We start from the raw sequence: 23,096 nt of genomic DNA on the forward strand, positions 1-23,096 counted from the left end.
GCACATGGAATAAGCAGGGGTTAATTGCAAGCCTCTGTCCTTGGCCACTGCCACACCTGTGCCATGACTGCAGCCATGGGAATGGTACAGTCATAGGGACGGCCCAGTCTGCCCACCCCACCCCCCAGGCCGACCAACCAAAGACTGACCATTGTAAGACAGAAGAGGGCCCGGCCTCCTTCCATGAGTGGTGCGTCTGCATCCAGAGCCTCTCACGGGATCGAGGATGGCCTTCAGATGGGACCTGGCCAGACATTCTGGCAAGCTTATTTCTCCACCTTATCTTTCTTCCCTTACCTCCCTACTCTTGAGAACACTCCTTCAATAAATCACTTTAACAAGGATCCTGTTCTTGGGCTGTTTTCTGGATATCTGACCCAGGCCACCAGTCATCAGCATACAGTTGGTGTTTGGAGCTGTGTGCATGAGTGAGATCCCTTAAGAGTGCAGAGTGACAGCAACAGTGGCTACAGGACAGTGAGCGGCAGGACTGCTGAGTCACTGGGAATGTGGGACATAAACCTACATAGAAGCCAAGACAATGTTTCAGGAATGAAAAGGCAGTTAGAGTGTCAATGGGAGAAAGTTCCACAGGTGCTGTGGTGACCTCAGCAGATTCCCCTGGTTCTGGGTGCTGTGGAAGGTCCAGCAATCACCCCAGTGTCTGACCTCGGGGCAAGGGCTCTGATCCTTTGCTGCAGGTGGAACAATGCTGTAGTTCGTGCTCCAGAGTTCCCTGGGGGAACAGGTGGAGGCTCAGTATCACCTGAAGCTGCATCCTTGTCTCTTCTTCATCTGGAAACCTCACTCCCTTATAGACTCCTCCCGAGAGCATGGGCTCCTAGAAACTGAGCCTGGGGTTATGATTCTGGGGATTCGTTAAAGGATCGCTAAGACAAGAATTCAAGGAAAACAAGTATCAAAATGTGTTTTTAGCATATGGAAACTAGGATGTAACTAGTAAAATGGGGCAAAAGTCAGAGTAGACAGAGAAATGAATAGAAGGTGAGTCAAAGAAGTCCATGGGTTCAGACAAGTGCACCAAGCACTTTGTTGTGAAACCAAGCAAAGCCTTTATGGTAGATAGATTTGGAAACAGGGTAAAAACAGATGCGTGTTCATGTGTACACATGCGTGTACATGTTGTAAGACATGGCATTGAGTGCTCTAAGTTGAGAGAAAATAACCAACAAGAAGGAAGAGGTTGATAATCCAGGAAAAGAGGTGGAACCAGTATCACTGAACACCTGTGAGATCTTGTAAAAGTTTTTGTGATGAAAAACCACAAACTTGGGGGATGCCTGGGTGGCTCAGTGGTTGAGTATCTGCCTTCGGCTCAGGTTGTGATCTCAGGGTCCTGGGACAGAGTCCCACATTGTGCTCCCTATGAGGAGCCTGCTTCTCCCTCTGCCTATGTCTCTGCCTCTCTCTGTGTCTCTCATAAATAAAGAAAATCTTAAAAAATAGTAAAAAAGTAAAAAGTAAAAACCACAAACTCAGAATAAAGGATGAGTGGCAACATATTTTATTTTATATTTAATAAAAGTTTTTGCTGTTATAGTCTCACATACTCAGATGTATCCAAACCTCCTGAATAGATAATAATGATAATTTTCTGCAAAATGGATGAGCAGGACTTTAAAAATAATGGGTTTCTTATTGCCTGACTTGTGCCATGTAAAATATATTTCCTGTTGCTAGTGTCAGATGTGATAAACTATAAAGCAAGTGATGTGTGCTATTTTAGGTGTTTGCCAATTATTTAAAAGCAGACTGATAATATAACTACTTTGGGATAGATAAAGGTAACAAAAATCTGAGAAAAAGGAACTAAGAAATTTGATGTTTTAAGTTCAGTTAATATAAACTCACAGGACTACCTGTGGTAAGGGCTACAGAAAGATTAGACAATGATTCCTGTCTCCATGATCTTATAATTATTGTGTACTAGACATCCTTATCTTAAAGTCTAAAAGTTATTCATAGTAGAGCAGGCTTATTTTTTAAGATTTTATTTATTTATGAGAGACACACAGAGAGGCAGAGACACAGGCAGAAGGAGAAGCAGGCTCCCTGCAAAAGCCTGAGGTGGGACTCGATCTCGGATCCTGGGATCACGTCCTAAGCTGAAGACAGAAGCTCAACCACTGAGCCACCCAGGCATCCCTAGAGCAGGCATATCATGTCTGTGATGTGAATACTTGCCTCTCATTTTTCCATCTACAAATGCCAACTGGCTATGATGGTCATGCACCTTATTTTCCACCCCCTTCTTGTTGTTTTTCAAAGACTTTGTCCTTTTGACTCTGGGAACTCTTACTTATTTGCCCACTTTCTTCTTTTGGCTTAATTCAAGAAATCTGCAATTGACAATTCTTCATCATACTCTGCTTCTCCTATTTCTACAATATATGCAAGTAGATATTTAGGAATTGGCTCCAAAGCCAAGGATGTAGCATTATCATCAAGTCAGGCCTGTGGCAAGAATTATTAACTTCCTAGGATCCCCCAGTTATCTTTATACTCCAGGATGTTGATTCATTTCTGTTTTTTCCTTGGTACTTCCATCATTTTTTTCATGTTTCATCATGTTTTATTTATAGAAGCAAGTGTGAGGAGTTAAAAGCAACTGGTTCTCGAGCTTCTGGCAAAAGCTTGAGCTGAAATGTTAGCTCTGGGCTGTGCTTGTGGGTCAGCTGACTCAGATGTTGCCAGGCCCTCTGGGGTCATGGCAAAGGCCACATGCCTTGTGAGACTCTCTACTTTCTTCCTGGCATGACTTTCTTCCCCCCTTTCTTGCTTGCACCTCAATACCAGGGTCAGTCAGTGTGGTCTGGATCAGAGATGACCTTCCCAGGATAGTCAGGTCTGCAATTGTTCTCCTTACTTTTTCCAATAAAAATAGTAATTAGTTATTGGGAAACTTTGTAAAGATAATGCTTCTGTTATAGGTTCAGCTCCAAATCTTTTATTGCTAAGTGTTTTTACTCACTGTGTTATTACCAGGAGCTAATGCTGTCATTCACTGCCACCGTGCTCCCTTTCTAAATCCCTGGGTTTCCAGAAGTCATCACGAGTTATATTCAGAAAATTGTAGTGATAAAAATCTTCCATGTGTAAAAAAACTCATGGGAGGTGACACCCAAATACAAACCACAGTGCCAGGAATTCTAAGTTTCAGCTTGCCAAAAAGCCAGACACATGTTAGGGTTACTCAAAACGATGAACATGGATTTTAAAATTCCACGTTGACTAATCTAGGTAGATATGGTCACCAAATAGTCAAGTAAAAGATGTAATAATTCTGCATAACCTGCTTGTCTTTTGTACTCCTACCTTTGCTCTATCCTTTCCCCTTCCTCTTTTCCTCATCAATTTTATTGAGAATGAGAATGTCAAAGTAGAGAAATTAAACTCAGGTTGTGAGAAAGCCAGGATAACAATACTTATATTGGGTAAACTAGGCTTTAAAACAAAAACTGTAACAAGAGACAAAGAAGAACACTAAAGAATAATAAAGGGGGCAATCCAACAAGAAGGTCTAACAGTTGTAATTATTTATGCTTCAAACATGGGAGCACCCAAATACACAAAACAGTTAATAACAAACATAAAGGAAATAATTGATGGTAATACAATAATAGTAGGGAACTTTAACACCTTACTTATAACAACAGATTGATAATCCAAACAGAAAATCAATAAAGAAACAATGGCTTTGAATGACACCCTGGACCAGATGGATTTAACAGACATAGTCAGAACATTCCATCATAATACAGCAGAATACATTCTTTTCAAGTGCACATGGAGCATTCTCCAGAAAATGTCATATATTAGGTCACAAAATAAACCTCAACATAGTCAAAAAGATCAAAGTCATACCATGCATATTTTCTGATCACAATGCAATAAAAATCTGGAAAGAGCACAAGTACATGGGTTAAATAACAGGCTGCTAAACAATAAGTGGATCAACCAGGAATCAAAGAAGAAATAAAAAATTACATGGGAACACATGAAAATCAAAACAAAATGTTCCCAAATCTTTGGGATGCAAGAAAAATGATTCCAGCAGCGAAGTTTATAGCCATACAGGCCTACTTCAAGAAGCAAGAAAAATCTCAAATAAACAACCTAACTTTACACCTAAAGGAGCTAGAAAAAGAGCAACAAACAAAACTGAAAGCCATCAGAAGGAAGGCAGTAATAAAGATTAGAGCAGAAATAAATGATATAGAATCCTAAAAAACTCCACAAAAATAAAAACAAAAACCCAGTAGTTCAATGAAACCAGGAGCTCGTTCTTCGAAAAGATCAACAAATCGATAAATCTCTAGCCAGACTCATAATAAAAAAAGAGAGAAGACCCAAAATAAACAAAATCACAAATGAAAGAAGAGAAGTAACAGCCAATACCACAGAAATACAAACAACCTTAGGGGAATATTATAAAAAAGCTATATGCCAATAAATTGCACAGCCTGGAAGAAATGGATAAATTCCTAAAAGCCTATAACCTCCCAAAAATGAATCAGGAAGAAATAGAAAATTTGAACAGACTGCCAGCAATGAAATTGAGTCAGTAATTGAAAAACTCCCAACAAACAGAAGTCCATGGCCAGATGTTTTCACAGGCAAATTCTACCAAACACTAGAAGAAGAGTTAATAGTTATTCTTCTCAAATTATTCCAAAAAATAGAATAAGGAAAACCTCCAAATTCATTCTATGAGGCCAGCATTACCTTGATACCAAAGCCAGATACAGACTCCACTAAGAGAAAGAACCAAAGGCCAATATCCCTGATGAATGCAGATGTAAAAATTCTCAATAAAATGTTGGCAAGCTGAATTCAACATTAAAAAAATGATTCACCAAAGCTGACAGTGAGAGCTGAGTGTTTGCTGTTTTTACAACAGAATTCCACCCCGTGGCTCCATCAGAGATTTCTCAAAAGCCAGGTCTGCTCAGCTAGGCCAGGGCAAAGCCTCTCACCCTTACTCCTTCACTCGCTAGGCACATATTCAAGACAAAGCAAAGCCTCAGTAGAGCGGTTTTGTATTTCAGGGACTGTAGAATGCCTTGTCAGAAATTGTTTAAAAGGAAGATTTGGTGTCCATCGAAAGATGAATGGATAAAGAAGATGTGGTCTATGTATACAATGGAATATTACTCAGCCATTAGAAATGACAAATACCATTTGTTTCAATGTAGATGGAACTGGAGGGTTCCATCAACATTGCTGAGTGGAATAAGTCAATCAGAGAAGGACAAACATTATATGGTCTCATTCATTTGGGGAATATAAAAAATAGTGAAAGGGAATAAAGGGGAAAGAAGAAAAAATGAGTGGGAAATATCAGAAAGGGAGAGAGAACATGAGAGACTCCTAACTCTGGGAAACGAACAAGGGGTGGTGGTATAAAGGGAGGTGGGTGGGGGTGGGGGTGACTGGGTGATGGGCACTGAGATGGGCCCTTGAAGGGATGAGCACTGGGTGTTATTCTATATGTTGGCAAATTGAACACCAATAAAAAATTTTAAAAAATGATTCACCCCAATCAAGTAGGATTTATTCTCAGGATGCAAGGGTGGTTCAATACCTGCAAATTAATCAACATGATACATTACATGAATAAAAGAAATGATAAAAACCTTATGATCATCTCAATAGATGCAGAAAAAGCATTTGGCAAAGTATGACATGCATTCATGATAAAAACCTTCAACAAAGTCGATTTAGAGGGACCAAGCCTCAATATAATAAAGACTTTATATGAAAAACCCACAGGTAACATCAGACTCAATGGTGAAAAATGTAAAGCTTTCCCCTAAAGATCAAGAACAAAACAAGGATGTCCACTCGTACCACTGTTGTTCAACACAGTACTGGAAGTCCTAGCCTCAGCAGTCAGACAACAAAGGAAATAAAAGTCATCCAAATTGGTAATGAAGAAGTAAACTTTCACTGTTTGCAGAAGACATGATACTATAGATAGAAAATATTAAAGATTACACCAAAAAACCCATACTAGATCTGATGAATTCAGTAAGGTTGCAGGATACATAATCAATGTACAGAAATCTGTTGCATTTCTATGCATTTATAATGAAGCAACAGAAAGAGAAATTAAGAAAACAATCCCATTTACAATTGCACCGAAATAATACATCTTCTAGGAATAAACTTAACGAAAGAGGTGAAAAACCTATACTCTGAAAACTATAAAACACTGATGAAAGAAATTCATCTTTCTAGATATGTCTCCTGAGGCAGGGTAAATAAAAGCAAAATTAATCTATTGAGACTACATCAAAATAAAAATCTATACAGTGAAGGAAACAATCAGCAAAACTAAAAGGCAACCTACAGAATGGGAGAAGATATTTGCAAATGAAATATCTGATAAAGGGTTGGTATCCAAAATATATAAAGATCTTATATAACTCAGCAGCCAAAAATTGAATAATCCAATTAAAAAATGGGTGGAAGACTTGAAATGACACTTTTCCAAAGAGGACATACACATGGCCAACAGGCACATGAAAAGATGCTCCACATCACTCACCATCAGGGAAATGCAAATCAAAACTACAGTGAGATCCCACCTCACACCTGTCAGAAATGTTAAAATTAACAACACAGGAAACAACAGATGTTCACAAGGATGAGGAGAAAGGGGAACCATCTTTCACTGTTGGTGGGAATGCAAACTGGTGCACCCACTCTGGAAAACTGTGTGGAGGTTCCTCAAAAAATTAAAAATAGAACTACCTTATGACCCAGCAAATGTACTACTAGGTATTTACCCAAAGGAAAGAAAAATACTGATTCAAATGTTTATAATAGCAATGTCCATGATAGCCAAACTATGGAGAGAGCCCAGATTTCCATCAACAGATGAATGGATAAAGAAGCTGTGGTATAAATACAATGGAATATCACTTCTGTCATAAAAAAAGAATGTGATCCTATTATTTGCAGTGATGTGGATGGAACTAGATGGTATTATGCTAAGCGAAATAAGTCAGAGAAAGACAAATACCATATGATTTCACTCACATCTGGAATTTAAGAAAGAAAACATATAAGCATATGGGAAAGGAGTAGGAAAAAAAGGAGAGAGAGAAACAAAGCATAAGAGGCTCTTAGCAATAGGAAATAAATAGGAAACAAATAGGAGGATTGCTTGAGGGGACCTGGGTGGGGGATGAGCTAGAAGGGGTATGGGCATTAAGGAGGGTGTTGTGATGATGAGCACTGGGTGTTACATATTAGTGATGATCACTGAATTCTACTCCTGAAACCAATATTGCACTGTATGTTAACTAAATAGAATTTAAATAAAAATTTGAAGAAAATAAAAATAAAAAATAAAAATAAATAAAAATTATGTTTTTGCAATCAAAAGAAAAGAAAATGTTATCTTTATACCTACTACCTCAAACACATTTTAAAGTAGATTTGGATAGATCATTATAGCATTTTGCCCCTACATTAGAGGTGTTTTATCTTAATATTTAACTCAATTTGGAATGTGGGCAGATGGAAGAAGAGGACTCTCTAAGGTCAATATGAAGGATATGGAAGCTGGATCACTTTAAAGAACTGGTAGAGAATGTCAGAAGTTAAGAAAAAAAGTGTCATCTGGTCAATACTGCCATAGCTGCTATGAAAAATGCTTTTGTTGGATAACTAGGAAGTCTTGGTGATCTTAGGTAGCAAAGTTTCATGTTAAGGCTCAATTTAGAGTCCCTTGAAATCTCAGGCTATCTTCATTAAACTATGTCTTCAGCACATGCTCTTGTGCTCAGTCACAAAATTCATGAACATCCAAACAGACTGACCTGCTGAAGAACCCATAAAAAAGACTATAGAGAAGGTGAATAAATTGCAAAATTTTTGCCAGCAAAAGCCAGAAACACATTCCAAATAATACATGATAGTACTTATGTATGTCATGCGTATCATTGACTCAGTTTTTCTGGATATTATTTTGAATTTCTGTACATGTTCTCATGGAGAGAACACATTTTCCAGATACAGAGGTTCTGAAGGAGTACTCTGGAGATCTGTTCACCATGTAAGTCACATAGAAACAGAAATAGTGGTTTTCATAGCAATTCAAACTGTCGGGTTAGAAAAAACTAACATGTAATTTTAAAGGACACTAATACACATGAGTTTTGTTACAAAACGTAGACTGATGGGACTTTTGATTTCACTCTTCAAAGTATGGAAAACTTTATTAATTTGGTTAACATATCCTCATCTCTTTGGACGGAAAAATCTGTAACAACTAAGAACCTCAAATACAGCATTTCATTGCCTCCTTGACTCATGTTTTGAAGATGTACTAATTGCTTCTTGTCCTTTACTTCTTTAAAAAAAAAAAACCAAGGAGGGACGCTTGATGGAAAAAGAACAATTGGTAAGGTTATTAGTTGTGAATGACTTAGAGAAAAACAAAAACCAAAAGACGTTTGTGTTGTTTGATAATTTTCCCTAAATAACATTTTCTTGGTACATATATTTTTCTAATTATTTGTTTTGTTACATATTTTGAAAATATTTCAGCCTTTTGAAGGAAAATTAGAAAACATCTTGTTTTCTCAGATCCAGGTATGTGAGTCTAAGATGCCTGGAATTTTTAATTAGCTGGAATGAAGGAAAAACATCGATATATAGTATGAACTTGCCTTTTAATGAAATTGATGACTTTTTTTTGCTTTGATTACATACTCATCATTTTATTATTAATTTTATTTTTAGAAAATAGTGGGAGTTGGAAAAATATTAAGAATATGTTGACTTATGACTAAGGTAGTGGTCTGTGGGCCTATCTGACAAGGAAGATAATATCAGGGTGTTCCAGAATGCATCCTACTTGTCTAGCATTGACATAGGTACAAAAATAAAATGTTCAAATAAGGCTTTTTTTTCCTTCAATAGCTTTTAATATTTAAATAGTACCATCCTACTATCATTTAAGAGTTTGAGGTATTTATGTTATTTTATTAAAAAAAATAAATGTTAGGAATAAGTTCTCTAGAAATTGAGGAAAGGAGATCAGTGTACATGGGAGTGTTTCTCAAACTTCATTAAGGAGGCTGATCTTGACTTGGCTCTAGCTTCCAGAGGGATGAGTAGAAGGATTTAGTTGGTGGAAGGAGAAGTAGGGTGAAAACAGACACTGCTGACTCAGCACTCCTCTCTCACTCATGGCTGCCCACAATGGGCAGCTGGTAGATGTCCCGTCAAATTAAAGTGGACAAAGTGTTTTACCACCATTTTCCTAAGCCTTGATTGAAGGTTTTTGTTCCAAGTAGGTGGTGGGATTTTGAGTGTGGAATTTACGTAAGCTATTAAGAGAATAGTGTAAAACAGGTAGAAGCCCATTCTATTAAAATTTCTTTTGCTCTTCAGGTGTGTGCTATTTTCATAAACGTTGCTCACATCTATTACAAACATTTCTAAACACATATTTAAATATATTTTATATAAATAAATATGGTCAAGAAATCATCATGAATGTTATTATCTGGTGGCTGGTGATAATCCTTCTATCAGTTTTTTCCCCTTTGAAAATTCCTGTAAGTCAAAGATGAAATTTTTAAAAACTATCAGAAAAAGTGATGTCAGCAAACAAAATGGACTGGATAATTCCAAAGGCCCATCCCTCAGAGAAATACTAAAATATGAAGCAAAAACTGTCAGAAGCAACTTTGTAAGAACTCTGGAAAATAGCCAAAAGTTTACAGAAAGCAAGAAAATGCTGGATAAGAAAGGAGAGATAATGGTGGTGACAGTTTTAACATAATAGGAAAGCTTTGTCAAATTTTGCTTGCTCTTGCCTCACTTGCCTTCCTGGTCTGGTGGTGATCTTGAAGATAGTAGCCTGAGTTCCCAGTGTGGACTCTGGTCTCTGGTCCTGGAGGGAGCAGAAAAGATCATATTCTTAAAGAACTATGTTTTGTCTGTTTTGATCTATCTGGAGATGACCTAAAGGATGGATGTAAGGTGCTTGATTTTGTTCCACCCAACTTGGAACTCTCTTGGGATCAAAGAGTGGCTATGCAGAGGGCATTCCTTGAAAACATTGTGAGGCAATAGAACAATGTGCTATAGCCTGGGGCAAAAGACTGCATTTAAGCCAAAAAATGACACTCCAACAGTCCAAGAGTCCAGTTACTCCAAGAGAAACTGGGGAGAGAGTTTCTTTGGGAGATTAAGCCATTGAGAAGTGCCTGTATAAACCAGAGAATCTAGAAAGCTGTGTGCATAGCCAGGACAGAATGCTTTCTCAGAGAGACCAGGCAACACCCAGAGCTTTCATCTATGGCCATTCTTTGGGCTCACAGAAAGCATAAAGTGGGGGCTAATGCAGACTTGTAAACAGCCTGGCTAAGCACTGAAAGAACCAATCTGCAAACATTGGGAGAGGCTCTTTTTCTCCTCTCTTCCCTCTCCTTCCCTTCCGTTCCCTTCCCTTCCCTTCCCTTCCCTCTCCTTCCTTCCTCTCCTCTCCTTTCCTTTCCTTTCCTCTCCTCCCCTCTTCTTTCTTTCTTTCTTTCTTTCTTTCTTTCTTTCTTTCTTTCTTTCTTTCTTTCTTTCTTTCCTTCTTATTTTCTTTCTTCCTTCACCCAGGCATTCAAGGCAATCTCTGTCAACACTAGCTGACTATAAGCCAAAGGTCAGAAACTTCAGAAACTACATCCAACAAATAATACAGACTTTACAGAAATAGTTTAGAAAAGTAACAAAAGAAACAAACCAGTACAGCCTACAGCAAGCAAAAATAAAATAAATTACCCAAGGAGGGGGAAGAATCTGATTTCCAGTTATCATATTATAATATTCAAATATCAGTTTTCCACAAAAAATTACAATATTCAAAGAAAAAAAGAAAGTAGAACCTATCCACAGAGGAAATTAACAGAAATTGTCATTTAGGAAGCACAGATATTGGACATATGAGACAAAGATTTTAAACCAACTGACCTACTGGACTAGCAGAGTTAAAGGAAACCATAGACAAAGAGGTAGATATCAGTAAAATGAAGTCTCAACAAATAGAGAATATCAATAGAAATTATAAAAATGATCTCAACAGAAATGCTGGACCTGAAAAGTACAATACCAGAAACGAAGAATTCAATAGTAGGTTTCAGTAGAATATTTGAGCAGGTAGAAGAAAGAACAAGCAAACTTGAAGACAGATCAATTAAAATTACCCAGTGTGGGGAGAAGAAAGAAGAGGGAATGGAGAAAAAGACATCATCAAACATACAAACATACTCATCAGGTGAGTTCCAAGAAAGAGGACAGAGAGAAAGGGACAGAAAGAATATTTGAAATAATAATGGCCCCAAATTCCTCCAAGTTGAACATGAATCTACACATCTAAGAGGCTCAACAAACTTTAAGGAGTATAAACATGAGGATAACCATTCTGAGACATACTATAATTTAACTGTTAAAAATCAAAAATGGAGAATCTTGAAAGCAGTGAGATAAGCAATGCATTATATATGAGTGATTCTACATGAAATTAACAGGTAATTTCCCAGCACAATCCATGGAATTAGAAGGCATGGAATGACATATTAAAGTGTTGAAAGAAAAAAATCTGCCAACCAAAAATTGTATATCTGGCAAAACTATCCTTCAAATTGAAGGAAACTCTAGGGCATTTCCCAATAAAGAGAAGCTGAGGTAGTTCATCGCTAGTAGACCTGCTCTATGGAAATACTAAAGGGAATCCTTCAGGTGGAAATGAAAGAACACCAGATGATGACTTGAAGGCATACAAAGAAATGAGGAACACTGGGAAAGTTCACTAGATAGGTAAATACAAGCGATAGCATGCCCAGTTTTGCCACTTCTGTTTAGCTTTATACCGATGTTCTAGCCAGAGCGATTAGGCAAGCAAAAGAAACAAAGACATCCAAATTGGAGAGGAATAAGTAAAACTATTTATATCCACAGATGATCTTATATGTAGAAAGTCCGACAGAATCCACAAAATACAATTAGGGCTAATAAATTGTGAAAAACTGCAGGATATAAGATCAATACACAAAAGTCAGTCTTATTTTTATACACTAGCAATGAATTGTCCACGAATAAAATCAAGAAGACTTACAATAACATCCATAATAGTGAAATACCTATAAATAAATGTAACAAAGGTGAAAGACCTAAATAAATGGAGACAACCTGTGTTAATGGATTAGAAGACTTAATATTCATGTGATCTACAGATTTCAGTGTGATCTGTATCAAAATTCCAATAGCCTTTGTCCCCCCAGAAATAGCCAATCCTCAAATTTATATGGTATTGGAAGAAGTAAAAACAATTTTGAGAAGGAGCACAGTTGGAGGACTCTCACTTCCTGATTTCAAAGTTTAATAAAAAGCTACTTTAGTTAAAACAATGTGGTGCTGACCTAAAGAAAGACATAAAAATCTGTAGAATAGAATAGAAAGCCCAGAGATAATTCTTCACACATATGGTTAACTAATTTTCAACAAGAGTGCCAAGATCATCATACAGGGAATGAATAGTTTCCTCAGCAGATGATACTGGGGCAAATGGACATGTTAAAGAATACAGTTGCACCCCTACCTCATACTATATACAAAATTAACTCATTATCTACATTTAGATAAGCAACCTAAATGTAGGAGCTAATGTTATAAAACCCTTAGAAGAAGAGGTGAATCTTCATGACTGAGGATTTGGCAATGGATTATTAGATAATTCAAAAGCATAAATAATGAAAGAAAAAGCAAATGAACTAAACACCACCAAAATTTAAAACGTTTGTGCATTGTAGGACATTGTAGAGAAAGTGAAAAGACAACCTACAGAATGTAAGAAAATATTTGCAAAACAGATATTTGAACAGAATATATTCATTCAGAATATATAAAGAGCTCAACTCAACAACAAAAAGGCACACAACCTGATTAAAAATGGACAAAGGAGCTGAGTAGACATATATTTGAGGAAAGTATACAAATGGCTAACAAGTATATAAAGTATGTTTAACATTATTAGGCATGAGGTAAATGCAAATTAAAACCATGATAGAGATCACTTTACACCCACTGGGATGTCTATAATAGAAAAAGTGTTGTCAAGGATGTGGAGAATTTGGAGCCCTTGCATACTGTTAGTGAGAATGTAAAATGGTGCAGCCACTATGGAAAGTCATTTAGTGGTTCCTCAAAAAGTTAAACATAGAACTATCAAATAACCCAGCAATTTTACTTGTAGGCATACTCACCACCCCTGAAATAGAAAAGAGATACTCAAGAGGGCCTGGATGGCTCAGTCAGTTAAGTGTCTGACTCTTGATTTTATTAGTTCAGGTCATGATCTCAGGGTCATGATATTGAGCCTTGCAGTGGCTCCATGCTCTCTCTCCCTCTCTGTCCCTCTCCCTCCCCACCCCTGCTCACACTTGCATGTGCTCTGTGTCTCTAAAAAAATCAAAATTTAAAAATTTAAGGAAAGAAAAGAGGTATCAAACAAATACCTGTACTGGGATCTTCACAGCAGTACTTTTCACAATAGACAAAATGTGGATAAAACAAAATGCATTAATGGATGAAAGGACCACCAATGTGGTAGGTACATAGGATTGGTTATTATTTGGCAATAAAAAGAATGAAGTATCTGTATATGTTATACTGTAAACATCTCAGAAACATTATGCTAAGTGCAAAAAGCTGGACACAAAAGGTCTTACAGTGTATGGCTCCATTTAAAAAAAAATTTTATTGGAGTTCAATTTGCCAACATAGAGCATAACCCCCAGTGCTCATCCCGCCAAGTGCCCCCCTCAGTGCCCATCACCCAGTTACCCCAACCCCTGCCAACCTCCCCTTCCACTACCCCTTGTTCGTTTTCCAGAGTTAGGTGTCATGTTTTGTCACCCTCACTGATACTTTCACTCATTTTCTCTCCTTTATTTAAAAAATAAATTTATTTTTTATAGGTGTGCAATTTGTCAACATATAGAATAACACCCAGTGCTCATCCCATCAAGCGCCCACCTCAGTGCCCGCCACCCAGCCAGCCCCACCCCCATCCCCCTCCCCTTCCACCACACCTAGTTCATTTCCCAGAGTTAGGAGTCTTTCATGTTCTGTCTCCCTTCCTGGTATTTCCCACTTATTTTTTTCCTTTCCCCTTTATTCCCTTTCACTATTTTTTATATTCCCCAAATAAATGAGACCATATAATGTTTGTCCTTCTCCGATTCACTTATTTCACTCAGCATAATACCACCCAGTTCCATCCACATCAAAGCAAATGGTGGGTATTTGTCATTTCTAATGGCTGAGTAATATTCTATTGTATACATAAACCACATCTTCTTTATCCATTCATCTATCGATAGACACTGAGGCTCCTTCCACAGTTTGGCTGTTATGGACATTGCTGCTATAAACATCGGGGTGCAGATGTCCTGGCATTTCACTGCATCTGTATCTTTGGGGTAAATCCCCAGCAGTGCAATTGCTGGGTCATAGGGCAGGTCTATTTTTAACTCTTTGAGGAACCTCCACACAGTTTTCCAGAGTGGCTGCACCAGTTCACATTCCCACCAACAGTGCAAGAGGGTTCCCCTTTCTCCGCATCCTCTCCAACATTTGTGGTTTCCTGCCTTGTTAATTTTCCCCATTCTCACTGGTGTGAGGTGGTATCTCATTGTGGTTTTGATTTGTATTTCCCTGATGGCAAGTGATGCAGAGAATTTTCTCATGTGCTTGTTGGCCATGTCTATGTCTTGCTCTGTGAGATTTCTCTTCATGTCTTTTGCCCATTTCATGATTGTATTGTTTGTTTCTTTGCTGTTGAGTTTCGTAAATTCTTTATAGATCTTGGATACTAGCCCTTTACCTGATAGGTCATTTGCAACTATCTTCTCCCATTCTGTAGGTTGTCTTTTAGTTGTGTTGACTGTTTCTTTTGCTGTGCAGAAGCTTTTTATCTTGATGAAGTCCCAAGAATTCATTTTTGCTTTTGTTTCCCTTGCCTTCATGGATTTATCTTGCAAGAAGTTGCTGTGGCCAAGTTCAAAAAGGGTATTGCCTGTGTTTTCTAGGATTTTGATGGAATCCTGTCTCAAATTTAGATCTCTCATCCATTTTGAGTTTATCTTTGCGTATGGTATAGGACAATGGCCAGTTTCATTCTTCTGCATGTGAATGTCCAATTTTCCCAGCGCCATTTATTGAAGAGACTGTCTTTTTTCCAGTAGATGGTCTTTCCTGCTTTATCGAATATTAGTTAACCATAAAGTTGAGGGTCCACTTCTGGATTCTCTATTCTGTTCCATTGATCTATGTGTCTGTTTTTGTGCCAGTACCACACTGTCTTGATGACCACAGCTTTGTAGTACATCCTGTAATCTGGCATTGTGATGCCCCCAGATATGGTTTTCCTTTTTAATATTCCCCTGGCTATTCGGGGTCTTTTCTGATTCCACACAAATCTCCAGATGATTTGTTCCAACTCTCTGAAGAAAGTCCATGGTATTCTGATAGGGATTGCATTAAATGTGTAAATTGCCTTGGGTAGCATTGACATTTTCACAATATTAATTCTTCCAATCCATGAGCATGGAATATTTTCACATCTCTTTCTGTCTTCCTCAATTTCTTTCAGAAGTATTCTGTAGTTCTTAGGGTATAAATCCTTTACCTCTTTGGTTAGGTTTATTCCTAGGTATCTTATGCTTTTGGGTGTAATTGTAAGTGGGATTGACTCCTTAATTTCTTTTTCTTCAGTCTCATTGTTAGTGTAGAGAAATGTCACTGACTTTTGGGAATTTATTTTGTATCCTGCCGCACTGCCAAATTGCTGTATGAGTTCTAGCAATCCTGGGGTGGAGTCTTTGGGTTTTCTATGTACAGATTCATGTCATCTGCAAAGAGGGAGAGTTTGACTTCTTCTTTGCCAATTTGAATGCTTTTTATTTCTTTTTGTTGTCTGATTGCTGAGGCTAGGACTTCTAGTACTTTTTTGAAGAGCAGTGATGAGAGTGGGCATCCCTGTCATGTCCCTGATCTTAGGGGAAAGGCTCCCAGTGTTTCTCCATTGAGAATTATATTTGCTGTGGGCTTTTCGTAGATGGCTTTTAAGATGCTGAGGAATGTTCCCTCTATCTCTACACTCTGAAGAGTTTTGATCAGGAACGGATGCTGTATTTTGTCAAATGCTTTCTCTGCATCTATTGAGAGGATCATATGGTTCTTGTTTTTTCTCTTGCTGATATGATCAATCACATTGATTGCTTTACAAGTGTTGAACCAGCCTTGCATCCCGGGGATAAATCCTACTTGGTCATGATGAATAATCTTCTTAATGTACTGTTGGATCCTATTGGCTAGTATCTTGTTGAGAATTTTTGCATCTGTGTTCATCAGGGATATTGGTCTATAATTCTCCTTTTTTGGTGGGGTCTTTGGTTTTGGAATCAAGGTGATGCTGGTTATGGCTCCATTTATATGAAATACACAGAATTGGTAAATTAACGGTTACAAAATCAGATTGGCAGGGTGTCAGGGGCTGGGATGAGGGAGAACACAGAGTGCCTGCCTACTATCACAAGGTTTCCTTTTTGGCTCACAAACTGTTTTGAAATTTGATATGGATAGTCGCACAATGTTATGAATATATTAAATGCCATTCACTTTAAAATGGTTTATTTTACGTTATGAAAATTTCACCTCAATAAGAAATCACTGGACCCTGTGTTCCAGGCAAAACAGAAAGAGAAAATAGAGAAATGAATTATTTTGATTAGCACTGTAATTAAAATTACGCTACTCAGATAAGGGCACATTCAGTCATTCTGTAATTTATTTCTTACAACTTCACTGAATGTCTAATTATCTTGAAATAAAAAAATTAATTGAAAAGATTATTGGAGTTTGTTGAAAAGCTGAAAGGTCGTTTAAATGGGGAGATATAATCAATAGGTACTTGGGACTTAGTCCACTCTTCTATTTTCTATTAGTTTAATAATAGACACATACTACTTACTGTGTGGTAGGCACAGTGCTAAGTGCTTTACAAATAATAACTCTGTAAGCAGCTATTCTTATAGCCACTTCCTGGAACAGTGTCCCCAGTGCTGGCAACAGTGCTCGGCACTTGGTAAATGCTACATAGATAAGTGTTGGAGGATTAGATGGTACTCTTTCCAAGTTGCCTCATTGCCTTTGTTTCAGTATCTAAATTCCTAGATAAAATTTCTTTCATCTAGATGACTCTAGATCTTCAGATATTTGGCTTCTTCTGAAAGTAGAACTTTATATGTGAAGCTGGGAGCAGATGCTTTGATTGGGAGGGGAGCCCAGGAAGCACTAGAGAAGGTGCATAGATAATGGGCTGGGGAGGGAGAAGAAGCCCACACTATGGTAAGTCCTTGAAGTTGAGGCTGGCACAGTTTTTCAAGAATCTCTGAGGAACATACAGAATGGGACTCTCCATCTGAAGTACAGGAGGTTGGGGCACTTCTCTGCCACTTCCCATGCCTCCCTGCCTGAGAGCTGCCCATACTCCTGGACTTTGCTTTTGTGGGGCTGAGCAAGCTCTTTGGCTCTGAACAGGCTTTGGTGTGGAACTGTGGAGGTGGAGTGCTTTAGATGGCATGTTGGCGCTTTTACAGACAGGTGGTCCCAACTGCAGCGGGAATCAGCTGCGGTGTGTTGATGAGATGCAAGGCAGCAGAAGCATTTGCTACATCTGATAGATATGATCTTTAATTTAGTGAACAACTTTTAAATGATAATCAAAGAAAATATCATAAATTAAATGCACAAATGTAACAGTTACAAACTGAGTTGTTAGATATCTAAAAGCCAGCATTCATTTTCAGAAGATAGATCACTGTCTCAATGTGCTGTAGAAATATTTATGGTGATAGACATGATATGTACAAACTGTCTACCCTTAGGTCATGGAAACCTTCTGCTGTTGGCTTTCCCTTCCACCCACTCCCCCAGACTCAAGCTCTTTGGTTTACAGCTGACTCTTCTCAAGCATCTGTGTTTACTGAACAGCAGTTCAATATTCCCATAAATGGTCTGTGCTTCTCTAGAAAAATGCTTGTTTTTCAGCATCATCACTGGTGTGTATTGTGATTGCTCAAAATTTAATGGAAGGGTTATGACTTCGGTTTATACTCTGGTATCATTAGTGGGCCATGACCCACCTGGAGTTTGTAATACAGCATTTTCTCAGAAATCAGTCACAGGACCTGGGATTATTAAAAGAGAATGAAAACACATCTTTATCAAAGACCATATCGGTGCAGATGGAAAGCTATGTCTATTTTTGAACATTAGCTTTTTTTCACTAATTTTTAATCACAGACTACTTTTCCCTGAATATAACAAGTAGAAAGTAGTTAATTTTCCTGTAGAAAGGTCTCTGAAGATTTCACTCATCCTTTCTTGTCTCTCTAATCTCCCAAATGACTGGAAATAATGAAGGAAGAGATGCTGGTACTCCTCTTGGGTAATGATCTCATGACTCCCAAGGGTGGGTTTGCAGTCATAATAGTTGGGGACAAAAGTCAGGGTGGTAACTGGGGGTCGAATAAGATCTGGCAATCTTGAGAATGTGAAGTAATTTGGAATATAGCATGCTCACAGAGTGGGTATTTTATCCTGTTGGGTAGAAAAGACCATCAGGTGTGCTGGTGTCTGTTACTCTTGGGAGCCCCTAGTTTAAAGACTAGGAGGCTAGCTCAGAGTTGAGGAGATGCCTTTTTTTCCAGAGTAAGAATAATTTTGATTTTCAGTATTTCCAGTGGAGCAGATCCCTCCAGAAAAGTCGTGAGAGCTGCATGTCAATTGCTGTTATCCCAATGGTATTTAGAACATTTTCTTGATTAATTACAAGAAAATTTGGCCTGGGAGGGGGCTGCATCCTGCTGCTTTCAGGAGCCATGGCCTGGGAGCACAATTCCAGCAGTGCAGGCCCTGGATCCCAGGGTGCTAAGGGGACACAGCCCAGGATCCTGCACTCCTCTGGGGATAGGCAGAGGCAGGGAGAGCACAGGACAGTGAGGGCTTTCCTGCTGCTGGGTGCCCCCAAGTTGTGCAGGTCAGTGACCCCCGCCCTGGGAGCATCCAGGCCAGTGCAGACTGGGAGACTGCGGTAGTCACCGCAGGGAGCAGACTCCAGGGCTAGGGACCTAGCCGCCACCAGTGGTGTTGTTCTTCTTTGTTTCACCCTGTGCCTGGGAGAGGCAGGGTGTCAGGGAACAGGGGTCTCACGAGGTAAACAGCTCCCACTGAGCCCGGCACCTAGCAGGGGGCACGGTAGCTCCCAGGTACACACACCTGAGAACCAGCACAACAGGCCCCTCCCCCAGAAGACCAGCTGGATGGACAGGGGAAGAGCAAGTTCCTGACTAAGCAGCACTAGGAAGGTCCAGGGGAAGTTGAGGGATTTACAGTACATAGAACCAGAGGTTACCCCTCCTTTTTTCCTCTTTTTTTCTTCCTTTTTCCAGTACAACTTGTTTCTATATCAGACTGTAAATTTCCATTTTTTTTCTTTTTTCCCACCTTAACTACAATATTTTACCACCTATTCATTTTTAAGATTCTTCCTTTTTGACTTCAATATTTCTACAATTACAGGTCCTAGATATATTTTCCACTTCTAGATTCCCTTCAACGTGCTCACCATAATTTTGGGAGATATACAAGATATATTTTTTGTTTTGTTTTGTGTTTTGTGTTTTCTCTGCCTCATGTTGTTCTACAATGGCAGAAGTTTTTTTTTAATAATAATAAATTTATTTTTTATTGGTGTTCAATTTGCCAACATACAGAATAACACCCAGTGCTCATCCTGTCAAGTGCCCCCCTCAGTGCCCATCACCCATTCACCCCCATCCCCCGCCCTTCTCCCCTTCCATCACCCCTGGTTCGTTTCCCAGAGTTAGGAGTCTTTATGTTCTGTCTCCCTTTCTGACATTAGAAATGACAAATACCGACCATTTGCTTCAACGTGGATGGAAATGGAAGGTATTATGCTGAGTGAAGTAAGTCAATCGGAGAAGGACAAACATTGTATGTTCTCACTCATTTGGGGAATATAAATAATAGTGAAAGGGAATATAAGGGAAGGGAGAAGAACTGTGTGGGAAATACAATGGCAGAAGTTAATACCTTCAAAAACATGACCAGTATGCACCCAGAACCAAGTGGTATACTGTGCTGGTTCATTCTGTGAGATTCCTCATTCCCATTCTGCCCCCCTGTTTTATCTCATTTATGTTTTGGTGGTCAATGTTGGGGCCTTCTACAAGTATTTCTGTTTTCTATAAATTTGGAACTGAGTGTCTTCTAATATACAGAACTTAATATACTCAGAAACAAGAGGATCACCCTCTAGAACCCCCCAGGTAGACTACATTCTCCCACTACTACAACTTCGTCACCACCACCATCTCCCAGTACCCCCCCCCCCCTTGAATTCTTCTCCTTTTTTTCTTTTTTCTTTTTCTTTTCTTTTTTTTTCTATTCTTTAGGATTCCTGGCCTTTTATTTTTTACTACTTTGTTTTATAATTAGGTTTCACTTTAGTGGTCCTTTTGTTTTATTTCATTCTGATCTTTGTTTTCAATTTCTGGTCTCTGACCCTGGCAGAATCATCTAGGGTGAAATTTACTTAGGTCATGGTTGATATTCTTGATGCAGCCCACTCATACAGCCATTCTGCACTGAGCAAAGTGACTAGAAAGAACTCACCACAAAAGAAAGAATCAGAAATAGTACTCTCTGCCACAGAGTTGCAGAATTTGGATTACAATTCAACGTCAGAAAACCAATTCTGAAGCACAATTATAAAGCTACTGGTGGCTATGGAAAAAAGCATAAAAGAATCAAGAGACTTCATGACTGCAGAATTTAGATCTAATCAGGCCAAAATTAAAGATCAATTAAATGAGATGCAATCCAAACTGGAGGTCCTAACGATGAAGGTTAATGAGGTAGAAGGAGTGAGTGACATAGAAAACAAGTTGATGGCAAGGAAGGAAACTGAGGGAAAAAGAGAAAAACAAGAGACTATGAAGTAAGGTTAAGGGAAATAAATGACAGCCTCAGAAGGAAAAAAATCTACATATCATTGGGGTTCCAGAGGGCGCCGAAAGGGACAGGGGACCAGAAAGTGTATTTGAACAAATCATAGCTGAGAACTTCCCTAATTAGGGGAGGGAAACAGGCATTCAGATCCAGGAAATAGAGAGGTCCCCCCCTAAAATCATTAAAAACTGTTCAACACCTTGACATGTAACAGTGAAACTTGCATATTCCAAAGATAAAGAAAAAACCCTTAAAGTGGCAAGAGACAAGCGATCCCTAACTTACATGGGGAGGGATATTAGATTAACAGCGGACCTTTCCACAGAGACCTGGCAGGCCAGAAAGGACTGGAATGATATATTCAGGGTACTAAATGAAAAGAACAGGCACCCAAGAATACTTTATCTAGCAGGGCTCTCATTCAGAATAGAAGGGGAGATAAAGAGCTTCCAAGATAGGCAGAAACTGAAAGAATATGTGACCACCAAACCAGCTCTGCAAGAAAGATTAAGGGGGATTCTGTAAAAGAAAGAAGTCCAAAGAAATAATCCACAAAAACACAGACTGAATAGGTATTATAATGACACAAAATTCATATCTTTCAGTAGTAACTCTGAACGTGAATGAGCTAAATGATCCCATCACAAGACACAGGGTTTCAGACTGGATAAAAAAGCAAGACCCATCTATTTGCTGTATACAAGAGACTCATTTTAGACAGAAGGGCACCTAAAGCCTGAAAATAAAAGGTTGGAGAACCATTTACCATTCAAATGGTCCTCAAAAAAATGCTGGGGTAGCAATCCTTATATCAGATAAATTAAAGTTTATCCCAAAGACTGTAGTAAGAGATGAAGAGGAACACTATATCGTACTTAAAGGGTCTATCCAACAAGAGGACCTAACAATCCTCAATATATATGCCCCGAATGCAGGAGCTGCCAAGTATATTAATCAATTAATAACCAAAGTTAAGCCATACTTAAATAACAATACACTTATACTTGGAGACTTGAACATGGCACTTTCTCTAATTAATCTTCAAAACACAACATCTCCAAAGAAACAAGAACTTTAAATGATACACTGGACCAGATGGATTTCACAGATATCTACAGAACTTTACATCCAAACGCAACTGAATACACATTCTTCTCAAGTGTACATGGAACTTTCTTCAGAATAGACCACATACTGGGTCACAAATCACGTCTTAACCAATACTAAAAGATTGGGATTGTCCCCTGCATATTTTCAGACCACAATGCTTTGAAACTTGAACTTAATCACAAGAAGAAATTTGGAAGAAACTCAAACATGGGAAGGTTAGGAGCATCCTTCTAAAAGATGAAAGGGTCAACCAAGAAATTAGAGAAGAATTAAAAGATTCACAGAAAGTAATGAAAATGAAGAAACAACTATTCAAAATATTTGGGATACAGCAACAACAGTCCTAAGAGGGAAATACATCGCATTACAGCATCCCTCAAAATTGGGAAAACTCAAATACACAAGCTAACCTCACACCTAAGGAACTGGAGAAAGAACAGCAGATAAAACCTATGCCAAGCAGAAGAGAGTTTATAAATAGTCGAGCAGAACTCAATGAAATAGAGGCCCGAAGAACTGTAGAACAGATCAACAAAACCAGGAGTTGGTTCTTTGAAAGAATTAATAAGATAGATAAACCATTAGCCAGCCTTATTAAAAATGAAAAAGAAAAGACTCAAATTAATAAAATCATGAATGAAGAAGGAGAGATCACAACCAATACCAAGGAAATACAAATTATTTAAAAAACATATTATAAGCAGCTACACACCAATAAATTAGGCAATCTAGAAGAAATGAATGCATTTCTGGAAAACCACAAATTACCAAACCTGGAACAGGAAGAAATAGAAAACCTGAACAGGCCTATAACCAAGGAGGAAATTGAAGCAGTCATCAAAAACCTCCCAAGACAC

At 38.4% G+C, this 23,096-nt stretch overlaps 1 long non-coding RNA gene across 3 annotated transcripts in view; it reads left to right on the forward strand.

Moving 5' to 3' along the window:
* Window positions 1-23,096, forward strand: part of LOC111096106 — a 34,900-nt gene that overhangs the window by 6,040 nt on the left and 5,764 nt on the right. The gene's annotated exons all lie outside the window — the stretch shown is intronic.

The sequence above is a fragment of the Canis lupus genome, chromosome 5 (assembly GCF_011100685.1).
Source record: "Canis lupus familiaris isolate Mischka breed German Shepherd chromosome 5, alternate assembly UU_Cfam_GSD_1.0, whole genome shotgun sequence".
Classification (NCBI taxonomy): Eukaryota; Metazoa; Chordata; class Mammalia; order Carnivora; family Canidae; genus Canis; species Canis lupus.